Source organism: Podarcis melisellensis (genome assembly GCF_964234715.1).
Source record: "Podarcis melisellensis genome assembly, chromosome: 1".
In the NCBI taxonomy this organism is placed as follows: Eukaryota; Metazoa; Chordata; class Lepidosauria; order Squamata; family Lacertidae; genus Podarcis; species Podarcis melisellensis.
In genome coordinates, this window is record NC_138528.1 from 116,918,788 (window position 1) to 116,936,862 (window position 18,075).

Consider the following 18,075-nt stretch of genomic DNA (forward strand, 5'->3'; position numbering starts at 1 on the left):
GCTCAAATTTCAGTGGTGCCCTGTGTGAGGCCAACATCTGGAGCCCCTCGCCTTCAGTTTCCTACTTCATAGTTGTGACACCCTGTGGTAGCCTTAAGGCTCGGCGCCTGGTGCTGGTGTGTGTGTGTGTGTGAACAGCCACTCTGCCCTAAACCCACCTCTGTGCCGAGAGATCACTTTGGCCAGCACTTAGGCAACACTTTTGCCTAATAAACATCACCTTCCAGTAATAAGTTCACCCAACTGGACATGAGCGTTCCAGCCTGGAATTTACAATCAAGGAACCCATCAACCTACCTTCCGGTCGAGCTCTCCTTGATATTACATAGGTCTCGTCTGCAGTCACGGGGGAATCCCCTGTGCCTTATGCTCTGGTGTTTGCAAAGAATGGAGATGTCTAGCAGATGCAAGCTCATAAGAAGCGCACCTGAAACGTAACAGGATACTGGCTTGGCTGATAAAATATTCATGCTGATTGTCATCAATCAATTGCTGGTGTTTTTAGCGTTGGCTGTAAGCTTCCCTGGCTGAACTGTGTGTGGTACATTTTGTTTGTAGTGGTTGGAAATGAGCTGGCCATGAATCTTCATATTCATAACACTTGAGCTGCACCTCCAAAAGGTGCTCAATCAGATTTTTAAAATACAGTGGTGCCTTGGGTTAAGTACTTAATTCGTTCCGGAGGTCCGTACCTAACCTGAAACTGTTCTTAACCTGAACCATCACTTTAGCTAATGGGGCATCCTGCTGCTGCCGCGCTGCCGGAGCACAATTTCTGTTTTCATCCTGAAGCAAAGTTCTTAACCTGAAGCAATATTTATGGGTTTTATCCGACTCTGTAACCTGAAGTGTATGTAACCTGAAGTGTATGTAACCTGAGGTACCACTGCATTAAGTAAAGACAATGGGTGACATCAGTAGAGTCAGTCTGCCAGTGTAACAGAAACCACCTACAAGAGCACACCAATAATCTTCTTTAAAGGAAAACCCCAGAGAAGATTTGGGGGGGGTGAGACTACAGGAGTGAGAACTGGAAGGAGGGTATCCTATTAGGCTTGTGTGTGTGTGTGTGTGTGTGTGTGTGTGTGTGTGTGTATCTACCATATTTACACAAGTATAATGCACCATCGAATCTAACGCACACCTCAGTTTTCAAAACCTTGAAACCAAACAAGTATTTGCTGGCACCATCAAATCTAATGCGCACCCTAATTTTTGTGACGTAATTTGGCCAAAGAAAGGTGTGCATTACATTCGCGTAAATACGGTATATCTATATCTCATTTAAAACAAAAAAGGTAAAGGAACCCTGACCATTAGATCCAGTCGTGACCGACTCTGGGGTTGCGGCGCTCATCTTGCTTTATTGGCCAAGGGAGCCGGCGCTTGTCCGCATACAGCTTCTGGGTCATGTGGCCAGCATGACTAAGCCGCTTCTGGCGAACCAGAGCAGCGCACAGAAATGCAAAAACCAACAAAGTGAGCAGTAATCGTCATTGCCAGTAAAAGCATCAGCGGCAATATTCAGGCTGCAAACTGCAAGTGATTATACAATGAATTTGAGAGCTTCTCTTCAAAAGTCCTGTCCTTCTCTGGTACCTAAAGAGCCACAGGGATGAAGCAGGATTAGCTTCCCCCACAGGAAGGGAGTTCTGCTAATTTGGTGCCACCATGGAAAAGGCCATGCTCCCCATACACTGACTTGAGCCTCAGGGAGGATCTTAATATGCACGTGGTGTTTCCTTTTCGGCCAATAATTATTGTTCATATTAACTTTGACTTGGAGAAATCCTTGATATATGTGTGCAAACGTTCATATATTCTTAAATTCTATCCCTGCAGTTTGGGGATTAACTGATGGACGACAAAAATGCATTTTGCGAATACTTGTGGTGGGCAAGAGATTTACGCTGAAAGGCTAGAAGGGTAAAAACCCACCAGACCAACAGCCACCACCCACTATGCTGTAGTATGAAGATCTCATTGCCCTCTCTATGTTAGAACACATGGCTTATAACCATCAACCTCATTTATATACCTATTTTGAAATATGGACTGACTATATGTTTAAATGGAAATTGATGGAATATTCTTAAGGTTAATGTCAGCTGGCAAAGTTTTAATTTTTTTTAAAAAAATGCAAATAATTTTGAACTAAACAAGAAAATGAGAACAATGTGAACTTAATTCCTCTTGCCCCATTCCTTTTAAACTGAAATTACAAAAGGTGGGGGTGAGGAAAACTATAATTAACTCTGTTTTATCAGCTACAGTCCTCTGGACTAATCTTGCACAAAGGCCAAGAGAAAGTTCAGAAGGAAGGATACAGTTTAGGCTAGACCCGATTTTCACGGAGTAAACTCCTCTTGGTCAGAGGAATTCCGCCATTACCGATGGCGCTAACCCGGAAGTTCAAAAAGGTATTTAAATATACCTTTCTGAAGAAACCAGAGGCCTTTCTCCTGGGCATGGTCGGCCAATTGGTGCCAAAGAAGGATAGAACTTTCTTTATGTATGCTACAACAGCAGCAAGAATACTTATTACAAAGTACTGGAAGACACAAGATTTACCCAACCGGGAAGAATGGCAGATGAAGGTGATGGACTATATGGAACTGGCGGAAATGACTGGCAGAATCCGAGATCAGGGAGAAGAGTCGGTGGAGGAAGATTGGAAGAAATTTAAAGACTATTTACAGAAACATTGTTCAATTTATGAATGTTAGAATGATGTTGGAATGAATTTATGTGATTTTAGCAGAAATGTTACAAAGATTTAGGAGAAAACAGACTGTTAATTGGTGAAAGGAGGGAAAGTAAAGTTATATTAATATCAAGATAAATTACAGGACAAAAATTTGAAAAGAGGGAAAGGATTTGCTGAAATGGATAATTGACCTAGAATACAAAAAAGGGAGGTGTGAGGAGGTCAGGGAAATAAGCTAATGAAAGATAAGTAATGGGAAGATTTGTTGTATTTTTCCTTGTTTTTTCTTTTTGCTTCATGGATTTTAATTCTCTGCTCTTTCTTTTTTATTTTTATTTTTGTATTTTGTTTGTTTGTTTAAAATTATGTTCTTTGCTTTTTCTTTTTGTAACTCTTAAAATTTCAATAAATATCTTATATATATATATAAAAGGATACAGTTTTTAATGCAAATCCGAGTTTAAAAATAAATAACACTAAGGCAAGAGGTGATCTTAATGAGTATGGCTGTTCCAGGATAATGATGAGAGATGGGAAAGGAGCCGCTATTATTCAGTAATATTCCCGACAGTGTTTTGCTCAGCTGCAAAAGTCCAGTCAAAGAGCTTGGGACATCCGCCAGCCGATCTCCGAGTGCAATCTCAATCTATTAAAGTCCATGGGAGCTTTGATATTTTTAATGCAATGTAGCACATGTACACTGAGGGAGACAGGAGCTGATGAGCAGGGACAAAAGACAATTAAATTTGTTTCTTTATTTGTAAGGTCATAATCAGATAGGCCTGCCGAGGAATGAGGAGATAAACATTGCACAAATTCTTCAGCCTTCCCTTTGCTTTGTACTGTGTTATGTCTCGGACAAACGGAACAGCCACTGAGCAGTCTCAAAGCTTATATACACATCTATATTAAGGCAGGCGCTCGCTGGACCCTTGCTGCTCTGTTATATGGCGTTGATTGCTGGTTCATTTCCCAGCTGCTTCTGCAGCTGGAACTCTTCTTCTGCCAGTATCTTGGCTTTCACAAAATTTCCTTTTGCGGTGCTCCTGCTGTCTTGCAGGCATGGTGCTGATTGCTGGTGCTCGCTTGCAGGAGATTCCCAATCTCACTGGAGCTAAGACAAGGCGGAACAGCCTCTCTCCTGGCTCGCCTTGCTTGCAGACAGAACAAATCCCTGCAGCTCAGCTCCCTCCGGCGCAGTCTGCCAACCTTTGCTCTCAAAGCGGGGAGTGTATTTCCCCCCCTTGTGCTACAAATGCAGACTTTGGCATTCAGAAGAAACTTTGTTTCAATACCCCTCCCCTTCCAAATAAATAAATATAAAGCCCCCCCCCCAGAAGAACACTCAGACACATTTGATGGACCTGCATCTCTGTTGTGCCATGCAGTCAGAAGACTTGGAATTAAAAGAATAAATGAAAACCCCTAGAAAGCTCGTCAACAATCCAATTATCCGAATGTTTATTTTGTTAAATCTCCTAAGTATTCTACTCATTATGTGCCATGGCTGCTGCATACCTCTACAAAAAATAGCGCTTGTATTTATGAGTTCTGCTCATCAAGATTTTCCAACGGTCTTAAAGGCAATTTTGAAATTTAATTCTAGGAGACAGGAGTCCCCCATCACTAGGCTCACTGGTTTCTAGCAGATCCTGAAGCTACGTCAGGGGATAAACTGAGCAGATTGCAATTGCTACAAATTTTGCAAATGTCATTCGAATCATTTTACCTCCCAGCATGAGACTGATGCCATTTCATAAAGAACCCAGATTAACTTTTAAAATATCAGTCAGCTAAACGGTATAGTTAAAAACAACAACAAAATTATGTCTCTGTAATAAGTATTACATTCTAGCCAACAGCTCTGATTAAAAGTAATGTGGTTTTATAGACCTTTTTTAATCACTTAAGGCATCTACTTCATATACTTTATCTCCTGTGATCGTCCCCTTTTCTTGTCCTGCAACATAGACATTAGGACAATACTCAGAGTGCTGCAGTACCTGGCACACCAAGTGAAGTTTATGTTAGCTTTGTCTCTTTGGGGAAAAAATGAACTGGAGGAGGTGTCTGGCAGTTCTTTACTTCTCCGATTCCACAGTTCAGATGGTGCAAAGGTGTCAACTTCCCTCATGCAATTATGGCTAGAGAGCCCAAGCACAGGTTGAAAAGATATGCTTTGTTTAAGAATAAAAGGTAAAAGGTAAAGGAGCCCTGGACAGTTAAGTCCAGTCAAAGGCGACTATGGGGTTGCAGCACCCATCTCGCTTTCAGGCCGAGGGAGCTGGCGTTTGTCTACAGACAACTTTCTGGGTCATGTGGCCAGCAGGACTAAACCGCTTCTGGTGAAGAGAGGACTGTGGCAAGTTCCAGAGCACACGGAAACGGCGTTTACCTTCCCGCTGCAGTGGTACCTATTTATCTACTTGCACTGGTGTGCTTTCGAACTGCTAGGTTGGCAGGAGCTGGGACAGAGCAACAGGGGCTCACCCCGTCACAGGGATTTGAACCACCGACCTTCTGATCAGCAAGGCCAAGAGACTCAGTGGTTTAGACCATAGCCCCACCCGCGTCCTAAGAAGAATAAAATGTAATCAATCAATAACCACTCATCTGTTTAGATTGGCTCTTTCTTTGGGGGTGGGGGTCACTCAATGGCGATAGCCACTAGCGATGCAACAAAACTACTACCCTAGCACTGTTTCCTCTTGCCCACAAAATTCAGGAATTATGTGACGAGGAGTCAGCAAGCCATAGCGCTGTATCCTGCACATTAGTGCAAAGACTTATGTCTATGTAATGGGATATCTTGTGAGAGAACTGATGGCAATGAAAAGACTGAAGAAACACAGACCCTGGTCCTTGTGATATAGACAAATGAGGCTGAGGGACCGGGGATCCCTGGCAGGCAGGAAAGGGGAAGCTATGGTTCTCCCAGATGTTGCTAGACTAAATCTTCCATCATCCCTGACCATTAGCTGTGCTGGCTGAGGCTGATTGGAGTTGGGGGACGCCAGATTCCCCACCCTCTCTTTAAATAGCACAAGTCCTTCCCCTCTTCTCAAAATAAATGGTTGTCTTTTACATTTGGGGTCACTTATCATTTGCATTGCTTTCATATATCACAGCAACACATTTGTATCATATACCTTTTGGTAGACCCTCGCAGTTTGCAAGTATATATGTTTTTTTCTTTTCTTTTCGAAAGAGTAGAATGAAGAAGTCATTGTTGTTGTTTAGTCGTTTCCGACTCTTCGTGACCCCACGGACCAGAGCACGCCAGGCACGCCTGTCTTCCACTGCCTCCCGCAGTTTGGTCAAACTCATGTTGGTAGCTTCGAGAACACTGTCCAGCCATCTCACCCTCTGTCGTCCCCTTCTCCTTGTGCCCTCCATCTTTCCCAACATCAGGGTCTTTCCCAGGGAGTTTTCTCTTCTCATGAATATTGGAGCCTGAGCTTCACGATCTGTCCTTCCAGTGAGCACTCAGGGCTGATTTCCTTCAGAATGGATAGGTTTGATCTTCTTGCAGTCCATGGGACTCTCAAGAGTCTCCTCCAGCACCATAATTCAAAAGCATCAATTCTTCAGCGATCAGCCTTCTTTATGGTCCAGCTCTCACTTCCATACATCACTACTGGGAAAACCATAGCTTTAATTATACGGACCTTTCCCAGTAGTGATGTATGCATAGCATCATAAAATTGTAGCGTTGGGTCCCTCCCTGAGGGTCATCAAATCCAACCCATTGTGCAATTCAGGAATTGAATGCTTACCCCTTCCACCCGGTGGGCGGCTGTTGCAGATCCTCGCTCAGTCGCCATTCCGGGGGAAGTAAAAAAATCAAACAAACAGAATGCACATGGCCAGGCAGCCATTGAAGGAATTCCGCTTGGCTGCCTGGGCAGCTGGCTCAAGTTCCGGCCAGCTGCTGCATTTCACATTGGCCAATGAGTGACCTTCTCAGGGGGTGTGCCTTGCTGGCTGAAAGGGCATTGGCTGCACGCATACCCTGGCAGCCAATGGGGCATAAAAGCTGGCCGCGCCTTCCTATTTCAGCGAATCGAGTCCAAACCAGTGCATTGCGGGAATATGTGGCGTTCCACATGGGGATCAAACTGGCAATCTTGGCGTTACCAGCACCATGCTCTAACCAGTTGAGCTATCCAGGAAGAAAAGATGCCCAACTGCTTCATGTTTCTATGCGCACTTGTCAAAACGGGCATCTGCTCGTCAAGTTTCTTTTTACGTGCATTTCCAATGCATGCAACACATACCGTTTTCCATCATGAACTTGTGTGCAGCTGATCTCCACTTTGATCCCCAAAGAGCACTTTGTCAAGGACAGAGGCATCTGCTACTTAACAGGACTCAGAACTTTCACACAGATGAACAACTTTGCCTAGCAGTATAAAAATGTGCTAGTCTAAACTACATTCTGCCTTGCAAGAATGAAGATCACCTTAGCGCAACAGCCCCAACTGTCGTGTTTTCCGACTGCGTTAATGCGCTGTGGTAGAAACTGATCAAGCTTCCTGCTAATGGACTCCTTCTGCATCTACAACCCCAGGCACATAGATTTGAAAGCAGTGGAAGTAAATCTGATCTAAACAGAATTTACGCAAGTGCGGTGATCCTTAGAGGTCTCCCCTCACTCCCCGCGAAAGTTGATTGCTTGGTCCCCGGAGGGTATGTGCAATGAATGAGTTTGATGTTGAGGTCAGAGGACAGGTGCAAGCGCCGGAGGCCGGATGGGAACACAAGGGTAAGAAGTTGGTTTTTGACCTATGAGTGTTTAGATAGTTATTATAAAGAGAACCCAGAACCGGGGACTCCAGCTGCGTCGAAAAGGGAGGGGGTACACCTCACAAAAACCTTTTGCAATCCATGAAAATTACACAGCGCTTTAGTGATTTTTCAAGGGGAATGGGTGCTAAGGGGGGCAAAAATATTTACTTTTTCAAAATAAGAGTAAGACTTATTGCCCACAGCCTGAACTTGCCGCATATCATCATCACATTGTCAAATCCAGTTACAGATAGGTAGCCGTGTTGGTCTGCCATAGTCAAAACAAAAAAAATTCCTTCCAGTAGCACCTTAAAGACCAACTAAATTAGTTCTTGGTATGAGCTTTCGTGTGCATGCACACGAAAGCTCATACCAAGAACTAATTTAGTTGGTTTTTAAGGTGCTACTGGAAGGATTTTTTTTTGTATTGTCAAATCCAATTAGCTGCATAGCGCCATTATGAAGCCAATTCAGAATAAGTGCAAGAAATATTTACGTTTCTCTGAATGAGCTTTGTGAGGGCCTCATGCCAAGGCAACACAAAACAGGTTCCATTATCACGGCAGAAGCAGAGGCGGGAAATCAGTTCTGAGGAGAACAGTTCTCAGAAGACCAAATAATTTCTCAGGAGAACAATTCTCACAGAGCCAAACTGGGCATTTCCAGATTTGATTCCATAAAATTTATATAGTGCTTGATTGTAAAACAACAACAACCCTCAAGTCAGTATACAGATATCCTGCTTATTGAGCATTCATCCTGATTTGTTTGTGGGAAGGTTAGATTATGATCACATCCAAACCATACATTTAAAGCACATTCCCCACCTCCCGAATCCTGGGAACTGTACCTTACCCTAGCAGAATTACAGTCCCCAGAACCCTAAACAAACTACAGTTTGATCTTTTTTTTGGGGGGGGGAATAGGTTTGTTGCTCAAGATCTCCCAATCAACTTTAGCTGTGCACCCCAAATCTGCTGGTCTGTGACTGAATCCCACCCAAACACAGCAACTGTCTGGAAGTTGCTCTCTCAAAACAAATCCAAGCACATCAGACACCATCAAAGAGAATGGAAATAGAGAGATTGGGGACATAAGGAAGAGGTTACTTAATGCACACAAAAAGATGAGCCAGAGAACTCAGCCAGGTAAGTTATTAGTTCTCACTCTGCAGAATACAAGCTATGTGTCCTTTTGTTCCCTGCTCCCCTTATAGCTTTTCTTATTATTGAGCACGCTTTCAGCTCAATCAAATGCATGTGTGTTTACACAGAAGTAAACCCCACTTTGAATTATGGTGCTGGAGGAGACTCTTGAGAGTCCCGTGGACTGCAAGAAGATCAAACCTCTCCATTCTTAAGGAAATCAGCCCTGAGTGTTCACTGGAAGGACAGATCCTGAAGCTGAGGCTCCCATACTTTGGCCACCTCATGAGAAGAGATGACTCCCTGGAAAAGACCCTGATGTTGGGAAAGATGGAGCGCAGAAGGAGAAGGGGATGACAGAGGATGAGATGGCTGGACAGTGTTCTCGAAGCTACCAGCATGAGTTTGACCAAACTGTGGGAGGCAGTGGAAGACAGGAGTGCCTGGCGTGCTCTGGTCCACCGGGTCACGAAGAGTCAGACACGACTAAACGACTAAACAACAACAAAACCCCCCTGAATACGTGTGACTATGATCGCAGGCTTTGAGTGAATGAATTTACCTGATTCCAAGATGAAGCAGGAATAGCTACTTGCTATTTGTCCGGATTATCATTATAACAATAATTTATTATTTCAGTCACAGACCAGTTCCAGCCCACATACAATATCAAGGAGGTCATAAAACACGATAGGGATACATTTGAATTTGCAATTAGGTATAACAGGGAGAATACAGATATAGCAACAGTTAAAAATATATATAAATTAAAACTTAGTCACTAACATATAACCTAAAATTATCATTTAAAACCTTAATCATTATAATGGCACAGCTTGTTCCCTAAGTTTTATGGCAATCACACAGAATTTGGCTACTCTGAACGTGATCTCAGAATCCTTGTCCTCCACCAGGGATTTTAGACATTGAACTTCGGATTCATTTGGAGATTTTGCATAGCGGGGGTGATACTTGCTATTCGTCCAGATTCTCATTATAATTTGTTAGCCGGATCAAACAAGGGCTGTCTGATCCCCAACCCTTGCGCTGGAAGCAAAGAAGCAAGTGGCTGCATAAAACACCTTTTTGCAAAGGCCACACACACTCCCATCCCTTCCTTCCCAAATGTCAGCCGACAAACTTCCTCATCTTTGCGTCTTACCCGCTCAGATTCGCTTCAGGGCTTGGCGCCTTCTCCAGAGGGGCTACAAAGGAAAAACAAAACAAAGGAAAGCAAATGTGAGGTGCAGGGGGGAGCAGAAACAGGACAGCCTTCAAGACATCTGAGACCTTTGGGCATTGCTCCAGCTGAGGAAGGATTCAAGGCGGCCCCCTGTATACATTGCGCTTGAACTCTAAAGTACAGACCTGGCAGGGGGAAAATATGGATAGTTTTTGGGAAGAAAAATGCATCCGCTTCCTACCTGCCATAGTTCATAGGCTACACTAAACAAGAGGCATTGTCCCTTCCCAGCAATAAATCTAGGACAGATAGAAGATTTAATAATTAACAAGAACTTGAGGAGGAACTTGAGTGTGTGGTGTAGTTTAGAAAGGGAGAAACTCAAAACTGGGGGTGGGGGTGGGGAGTCCAGTTCAATTGTGCAGGGGCTTCAGAGATCATGAGATCATGATTATTACATGGCTCACAGCCTGATCCAGCGCACACTTTTGCTGGGGTGGGACATATTCCTGGATAAATGCGTTGTACAGTTCTGCAGCCTAAGCTGGCCCATCCGAAAGCTGACACCAGGGGAAGAGAGGGAGATTAATCGACTGCATCTTTGTGCAGACACATATGTGCGTAGAGAGACAGACAGACAGGCAGGCAGACAGACACTGTGATTCTGCAGCCTAGCATTTTAAGAAGCTTGATCACATCTCTAAACTTTATATCATTCCAAAAGCTTCAACTTTTATGATCCCTTTCTCTTTTTTACAAGATTCCATTTCAGCCGTCACTCCTTCTTACATTGATTGGTAGATAATGTGCTTCCAGAATTACAGCTTGTGTTACTGAAGCCAAACCATTTTGTTTCCTGATTTATTGATACTGCGCTTGCAAAGCTGCCATTTGGCCCAATCAGACCTGCCTTGCGCTGCCATTAGGAAACTGCTTATATTTCACATTGGTCCGCAGATGCCACAAGCATCTAAACTTTACTGGGCGCAGTGACCACCCAGCCACACAACTAATCTCTGGGTGAGCTGAAAAAGATTTCCTTCTGTGTTCTTTTCTGTTTGGAAAATCAGCCCCATTATTTTTAGCATATGAAAAACATACTTGCAATTATTCAACACAGGCGCTTTCTATCCTACATTCCTTCATCTTTACCCTTGCAGGCATCTGCAACATTTGCCCACGCAACCAATTAATCCTAAAGGCTGTCGCAATTCTTTGTGATTTTGTTTATGAGGTCTCAATGCCACATTCAAAGTTACGTCACAGAAAGGGTTTTCCCTCCCCCCACCCCAGCTGGAGCTCACAAGAGCTCAGCTCTGGCACCTCTCAGGTGGGTGCCATTGCCATTCCAAAAGAACAAGGGAGGGGTCGAAGTGTAGGTGGGTTCCCACGAGGCAAGAAACAGTGATAACAGCAAGAACCATTATTGAACTAATGGAACTGGACAACAGAGCAAAGCAACTGCTTATATACGTTTCTGAAGGCCTGGGCCACTCCCACTCCCAACGTGATTGGCTATCTAAACTTCCAAGTTGCGAATCATGACTCAGAGTTTAAGGGCCAATGGCAGAGGCCCAAATCCTGAAATCTTCTGTGATTGGATATCATGTATCGAATCAGAACACAGGGGCTCAGAATCCTTAGTCCAGACTCAAGCTCAGGCAAACACAGACCATTGAATACATAAGAGAGGTATTCATGATGAGCCCTGGCACCTCTTTTTCGAGAAAAATAGCACTTCTGTGCTGATCCCTTGGGCTACCCGAGAGGCGAGGTCCAAGTCCGGTCCGTGGTCAAAGGTGCAACGTTGAGGTAGTCCATAGTAGCTGAAGCTGGGTGCAAGGCAGGGAGTCGGGTGAAGTCAGGAACAGGCATGCAAGCAGGGAGCCAGGATGGGCCAGGAGCTCAGGCAGGAAAGCAGGACAGGGTTCAGGCAGGAACTAGCAACCAACAATGTTGTTCCCACAACTTGGGACTGGGGCTGGCCGGCTTTTATCTGCCCCGAGGCATAGGGCGGCCCCGATCCTCTGGTGACTTGCCTCTCCTGGCCTGGAGGCAAGCACTCCTCCTGCGGGAACTTAGTTCCCTCCACCTCTCTGCCCTGAGCCTCTGCCGTTCAGGAGAGGCTGGAGGGTTACCGGACCCAGAGGCAAACTCAGCCTCCCCTGACGGGGCTGAGAGTGGAGCACCTGCAGGCAATGGGTCCTCCATCACCTCAGGAGCCAGAGCAGGCTCAGCTGATGCCTGCACCTGAGGAGCCAGCACAGGTGAGGACCCTTCAGGCTCAGGCCCCAGCCCCGGCTCAGCTGGTTCTGGAGGCGGGGGCTCCTGTGCAGCCTGGGATTCCTCAGGTTCAGCATCCAAGTCCAAATCCCAGGCCATCACAACTTGTTACAGATATGTATAAATAAAAGCAGTATGATTCTTTGTGTGGGCAGCAAATTGGGCTAAGGACTATGATGGCAAAGGGTTAGGGATGTGGAGAGGAGCGAAAACAACACCAAGAAGCAGCAGTTAGTGGAACAGAATGAAGTGGGGAGCCTCAGGACCCAGAAAGGAAATGGAAGTTGCTGGGACAGGAAGTCATGGAGAGGTTACAACTGCCCACATTTGCTGAAAAACAGTTAAGTCTAAGAAGAGGCCAGAGAATGGTGCACAATTGTTTCATGTCCAAAATTTAGCATCCCTTTAATAATTACTTTAATGAGTACAGTAATTATGCTGAATTGGCAGAAGGGCAACCCCCTCCAACTATTTGTTTCACTCAGTGCCTAATGTTAACATGCACAGTTACTATGGAAACAGGCCTTGCTTCACCTTTCACTTTCCATTCAGAAAAGTCCAATGCATATGTGCACATGCTGTTAGCAAGAAGAAAGGGATGTGAGAAAGGTTGTTTTCTGCTGCTCCAGAGAAGCGGACACGGAGCAATGGATCCAAACTACAAGAAAGAAGATTCCACCTAAACATTAGAAAGAACTTCCTGACAGTAAGAGCTGTTCGACAGTGGTATTTGCTGCCAAGGAGTGTGGTGGAGTCTCCTTCTTTGGAGGTCTTTAAGCAGAGGCTTGACAACCATATGTCAGGAGTGCTCTGATGGTGTTTCCTGCTTGGCAGGGGGTTGGACTCGATGGCCCTTGTGGTCTCTTCCAACTCTATGTCTCTATGATTCTATGATTGGCTGTGCTGTCTTTCACTGCCATGTGTATTAAAACACCCTCCTTGTATTCAAGGTTAGGCTGTATGCAAAGCTCAGCTTTTCCTTGATGCATCAGCCAGGCAATTGTGCATAATGTTTGGGTGGGTAAGCCCCCTTTTTCTTGTTAAAAGCGTAACAAATTTCAGAGAAAGAGATATGCATTTTAGCTGTGGTGGAAATGGTCAGAAGACAGTTCAAGGGACGTAATAGTACCACTCTATTCTGCTTGGTCAGACCCCACCTGGAATACTGTGTCCAGTTCCAGGCACCACAATTTAAGGATGTTGACAAGCTCAAAGGTGTGCAGAGGAGGGCAACCAAGATGATCAAAGGTCTGGAAGCAAAGCCTTATGAAGAGCGGTTGAGGGATCTGGGTATGTTTCGCCTGGAAAAGAGGAGACTAAGAGGAGATATGATAGGGGGCTCTGGGAATTGTAGCTCTGGTGAGGGGAAACATTATGATGAATGGTTGAAGGAGCTGGGTATATTTAGCCTGGAAAAGAGGAGAGGAGATATGACCACCATCTTCAAATATCTCAACGGCTGTCCCATGGAAGAGGGAGAAGCTTGTTTTCTCTTGCTGGGGGGGGGGTGGACTTGAAGCAATAGCTTCAAGTTACAAGAAAAGAGATTCCAACTAAACATCAGGAGAAACTTTCTGTTTGACCACAGATGATACAATGGTGGTTGGTTTAATCACAGCTGGAGAGGGGGAGGCGGCCTATAGGAAGGAAGTTGAGCAGTTGGGGGAGTGGTGCTGCAAAAACAACTCACTCCTTAACTTAAAGAAAACAAAAGAGATTATTGTGGACTTTAGGAAATGTAAATTGAATACTCAGCCACTCATTATTGAGGGGAAGTGTGTGGAACAGGTCTCGGTGTTTCAATTTCTGGGAATAGAGTTGAGAGATGACCTAACCTGGGGAGAAAACAGTAAAGACCTGATGAAGAGAGCACAGCAGAGGTTATATTTTCTGAGACTCCTCCGGAAAAATAATCTCTCAAAAGACCTGATGATGGCATTTTACCATTGTACTGTTGAGAGTGTATTAACTTATGGTGTCTGTGTGTGGTTTGGGAGCTGCATGGTCAGGGGAAAAACAATGTTGTCCAGGGTTGTAAAGACTGCAGAAAGAATAATTGGGTGCACTCTTCCCACCTTGGATCAAATCTATGCTTCCAGGTGTCACAAGAAAGCTGCAGAGATAGTGCAGGACAGTGCGCACCCCGGAAATGATCTATTTCAGCTTCTGACTTCTGGAAGAAGGTACAGGATTATAAAGACTAGGACTAGCTGCCTAAGAAAGGATTTCTGTCCAAATGGAATTTTGGTTTTTAAACGCAGTGTAAGGAGTCTTTGTGGGAGTATACTGTATTTAAAAATGGGGTATCAGAATTTTTAGGGGGCTAACCAGGCTTGTTGGTTTTTGAACGTCTGATGTAGATTTTTTCAATTTCATTTTTCTGTATGGGACAATGACAATAAAGATTATCATATCATATCGAACGGTCTCCCTCAAGAGGTTGCAAACTCTCCTTCCTTGGAGATTTTTAAGCAGAGGTTAGATAGCCATTTGCCATGGATGCTTTGACTGAGATTCCTGCATTGCAGGGGGGTCAGCCTAGATGACCCTTTGGGTCATTTCCAACTCCACGATATTGTTATTCTTCCAACTATTAGCTTCATTAACTGCCTACATGTTCTGGTATTATGAAAGGGGAAAACGTTTCTCTATTCACTTTTTCCAGAACAGGACCAATGGGTGGCATTTTTTTTCTGGATTAATTAATACAAAACACATTATGTTTTTTGTGAATGTCTCGAAATACTCCACAAAATGCTGGAGGGAGTTACCTTGTGGTATACTTCAATAAACACGTTGCACACCCCCTCCGTTTATCATGCAGTCAACAGAAAGCTGCGCAAGCCGTCCATGGCATCCTGATAATTTGCTGTGATCAGCCCTTCTCTGAAACGAGAACAGCAAAGCTCTCTTCTACACTACAGTTGTCACCCCAGGAGCAGGTTCAGTTTAGCACCATCAAGATCGAGCCTCACATCTACCGTAAGGTGTTTAAGAAAAGGAAAACTCAGCGTTAAAATGATCAGAGGCTTATGCCACAGTCATGTCAGCGTGGCAGGAGTGCGGTGATTCAGCTTTCCCTCCGACGCTGTCACCGCAAGGAAGGTCAGCGTGACCTTATGCAGTGTCTCCACCTGAAAGCAAGCTGTTAATTGAAAAGAAAGAAAGTGCCTTGAGAAAATTGTCTCCATTTGGACTCAAGCACAAAGCTGTTGGTGCAGGTGTCATTTTAACTCATGGCTGGGAACTAGAAGTGAGATTCACTGGGGTCTAATTAACAGGTAGTTCAACTTCGTATGCTTACAACGTCACCTCATCCTTGAAATCATTTTGTGCCTGCATGTCTCCTCCAAATCCGTTCTGGAGAGTAGGATGAACCCCCAGAACAGATGTGGGTGTATGGGGGAAGAGAGTTACAGGAGGCCCTGCTTCCTATTTAAAGAAGGGGAAGGGGAAGGGGAAGAAGAAGAAGAAGTAGAAGAAGAAGAAGAGGAGGAGGAGGAGGAGGAGGAGTACATACCCTCTGAAGTAAACAAGATCCACTAAATAGCTTGTCACTTCCATGGAGAGCAAGGACCCTTAATGTTTGTTTTAAATGTACAGTGGTACCTCTGCTTACGTACTTAATTTGTTCCGGAGTTCTGTTCTTAACCTGAAACTGTTCTTAACCTGAAGCACCACTTTAGCTAATGGGGCCTCCTGCTGCCGCTACGCTGCTGAAGCACGATTTCTGTTCTCATCCTGAAGCAAAGTTCTTAACCCGAGATAATATTTCTGGGTTAGCGGAGTCTGTAACCTGAAGCGTATGTAACCTGAAGCATATGTAACCCGAGGTACCGCTGTATATATAACTAGACAATTGTCCCTGTGTTAGAGTGGTGATGTACAAAAGTCCTTGAAGAATCTGAATGGTTTTTAAGGTAAACAAAATTTGTAGCATGGTACCAGCATCTGAGGAAAATTATTTCATAAGAATGCGAGAATGAGAGCACTGCTGGATCAGACCAGAGACCCATCAAGCCCCGGAGCCTCTTTCTCACAGTGATCAACCAGATCTGTTTGGGAAGTCTTAACTAATTGCATCCCATACAATGTCCAAAGAGGTCCATTACACCTGTGCGGCTTCTATGAAAATATCTGCAGAAAATATCCCATTTCCCCATGCAAACATATTCTAGTCTGAACTGGGTTTCTTCTGGAAGATATGCAGCCTTAAAGGTTGTCAAGGAAAGTGTGTGCAACAAATAGGGAGCGAAAGCACATAATAATAATATTATAAAGCATAATAATATAATGCATAATAATAATACATAATAAATGGATTACGAAGGCAGATGAGTCTTTTGCAAGTGAGTAGAAAATAGCCAAAAGTTTAAATTAAAGTTCCAACACTCACCTGATCCCCGGTGTGTGAAACTGACACAGTTGTTTCTCTCGCATCTTTCCCTTTGCTGTATTGTCTGTTTCCTTTTCATCGTTCCTGTTTTCATCTTCCTTTTCTTTTCTTGATGAAACATTTATACTGTCATTTGGACATACCTAGGGTTCAGGAGCTTCTGGTCTTCAGCTGTCTCCCTAGATTTGAGTTATCCAACGCACAAGACCTCAAAGCAGGTTTTAAGAGTTCCTAAATATTCTGCTTTCCTCTCCAGTATAAGTACTTTTATGGTGCGTGCCTTCTTTGGGAAAAACAAGAAGCCATTCTGAATGTCCTCATCCTCGTGTGGATTCCTCCCTGTCCTTCACCCCCTCTTTATAAAATTCTGCTTTCTTTTGCAGCTTTCCAGTGCTCAAATTCAAGACCTCCTTTTGGCGGGCCTCTTCAAGAGTAAGCAACTACACGCCGTAGGAACGGTCACCATTGTCTTTGTCTTATTAACTTTTCTACCGCCATCTACGTTTGGCAAAAGCACAAAACAAAACTGCTTTCTGGCATTTTCTGGAGTACCAGGATAGAAGCAGCGTCTCTTCTGGAAACTTTTTAACATTGTTAACAGGCAGATGGTCAGCAACACAAACAGCCCATTCTTGCAGTTCATGATTTTGGCTGGTGAGTAATTAAACACAAGGAAATTGCAGGAGCAGAGAAATTGTCCGCTAAAAGAAGGTAGAAATGAGTCACACGTTGTTTAATAACTTTTTATGTGTATCATCACTAGAGGTCATACAGGTGAAACTCGGAAAATTTGAATATTGTGGAAAAGTTCGTTTATTTCAGTAATTCAACTTAAAAGGTGAAACTAATATATGAGAGAGACTCATGACATGCAAAGCGAGATATGTCAAGCCTTTATTTGTTATAATTGTGATACTATGGCGTACAGCTGATGAAAACCCCAAATTAACAATCTCAGAAAATTAGAATATTAAATGAAATCAGCAAAACAAGGACTGCAAACAGGGCAATATTGTACCTCTGAGAAGTAGAAGCATGCATATGTATTCAGTGCTTGGTTTGGGCCCCTTTTGCATCAATTACTGCCTCAATGCGGTGTGGCATGGATGCTATCAGCCTGTGGCACTGCTGAGGTTTATGGAAGACCAGGAAGCTTCAATAGCAGCCTTCAGCTCTCTTGCATTGCTCAGTCTCATGTCTCTCATCTGTCTCTTGGCAATGCCCCATAGATTCTCTATGGGGTTCAGGTCAGGCGAGTTTGCTGGCCAATCAAGCACAGTAATCCCATGGGCATTGAACCAGGTTTTGGTACTTTTGGCAATGTGGGCAGGTGCCAAGTCCTGCTGGAAAATGAAGTCAGCATCCCCATAAAGCTCGTCTGCGGAAGGAAGCATGAAGTGCTCCAAAATCTCCTGGTAGATGGCTGTGTTGACCCTGGACTTAATGAAGCACAGTGGACCAACATCAGCTGATGACATGGCTCCCCAAATCTCTTTTCTGATGAGAGCAGCTTTTGCACCTCATTTGGAAACCAAGGACCCAGAGTCTGGAGGAACAATGGGGAGGCACACAA

General features: G+C 44.2%; 1 protein-coding gene across 1 annotated transcript in view; it reads right to left on the reverse strand.

The window, feature by feature from the left end:
• MYO3B (myosin IIIB) overlaps window positions 1-16,526 on the reverse strand; it is a 288,566-nt gene extending 272,040 nt beyond the window's left edge. The window contains exons 1-2 of the mRNA XM_081899516.1: window positions 16,503-16,526; window positions 9,803-9,845 (exon numbers count right to left, since the gene is read on the reverse strand). The gene's annotated coding sequence lies outside the window, so the exon portion shown is untranslated. The remainder of the gene's footprint in view (window positions 1-9,802; window positions 9,846-16,502) is intronic.
• Between the last annotated feature and the right edge of the window lie 1,549 nt (window positions 16,527-18,075).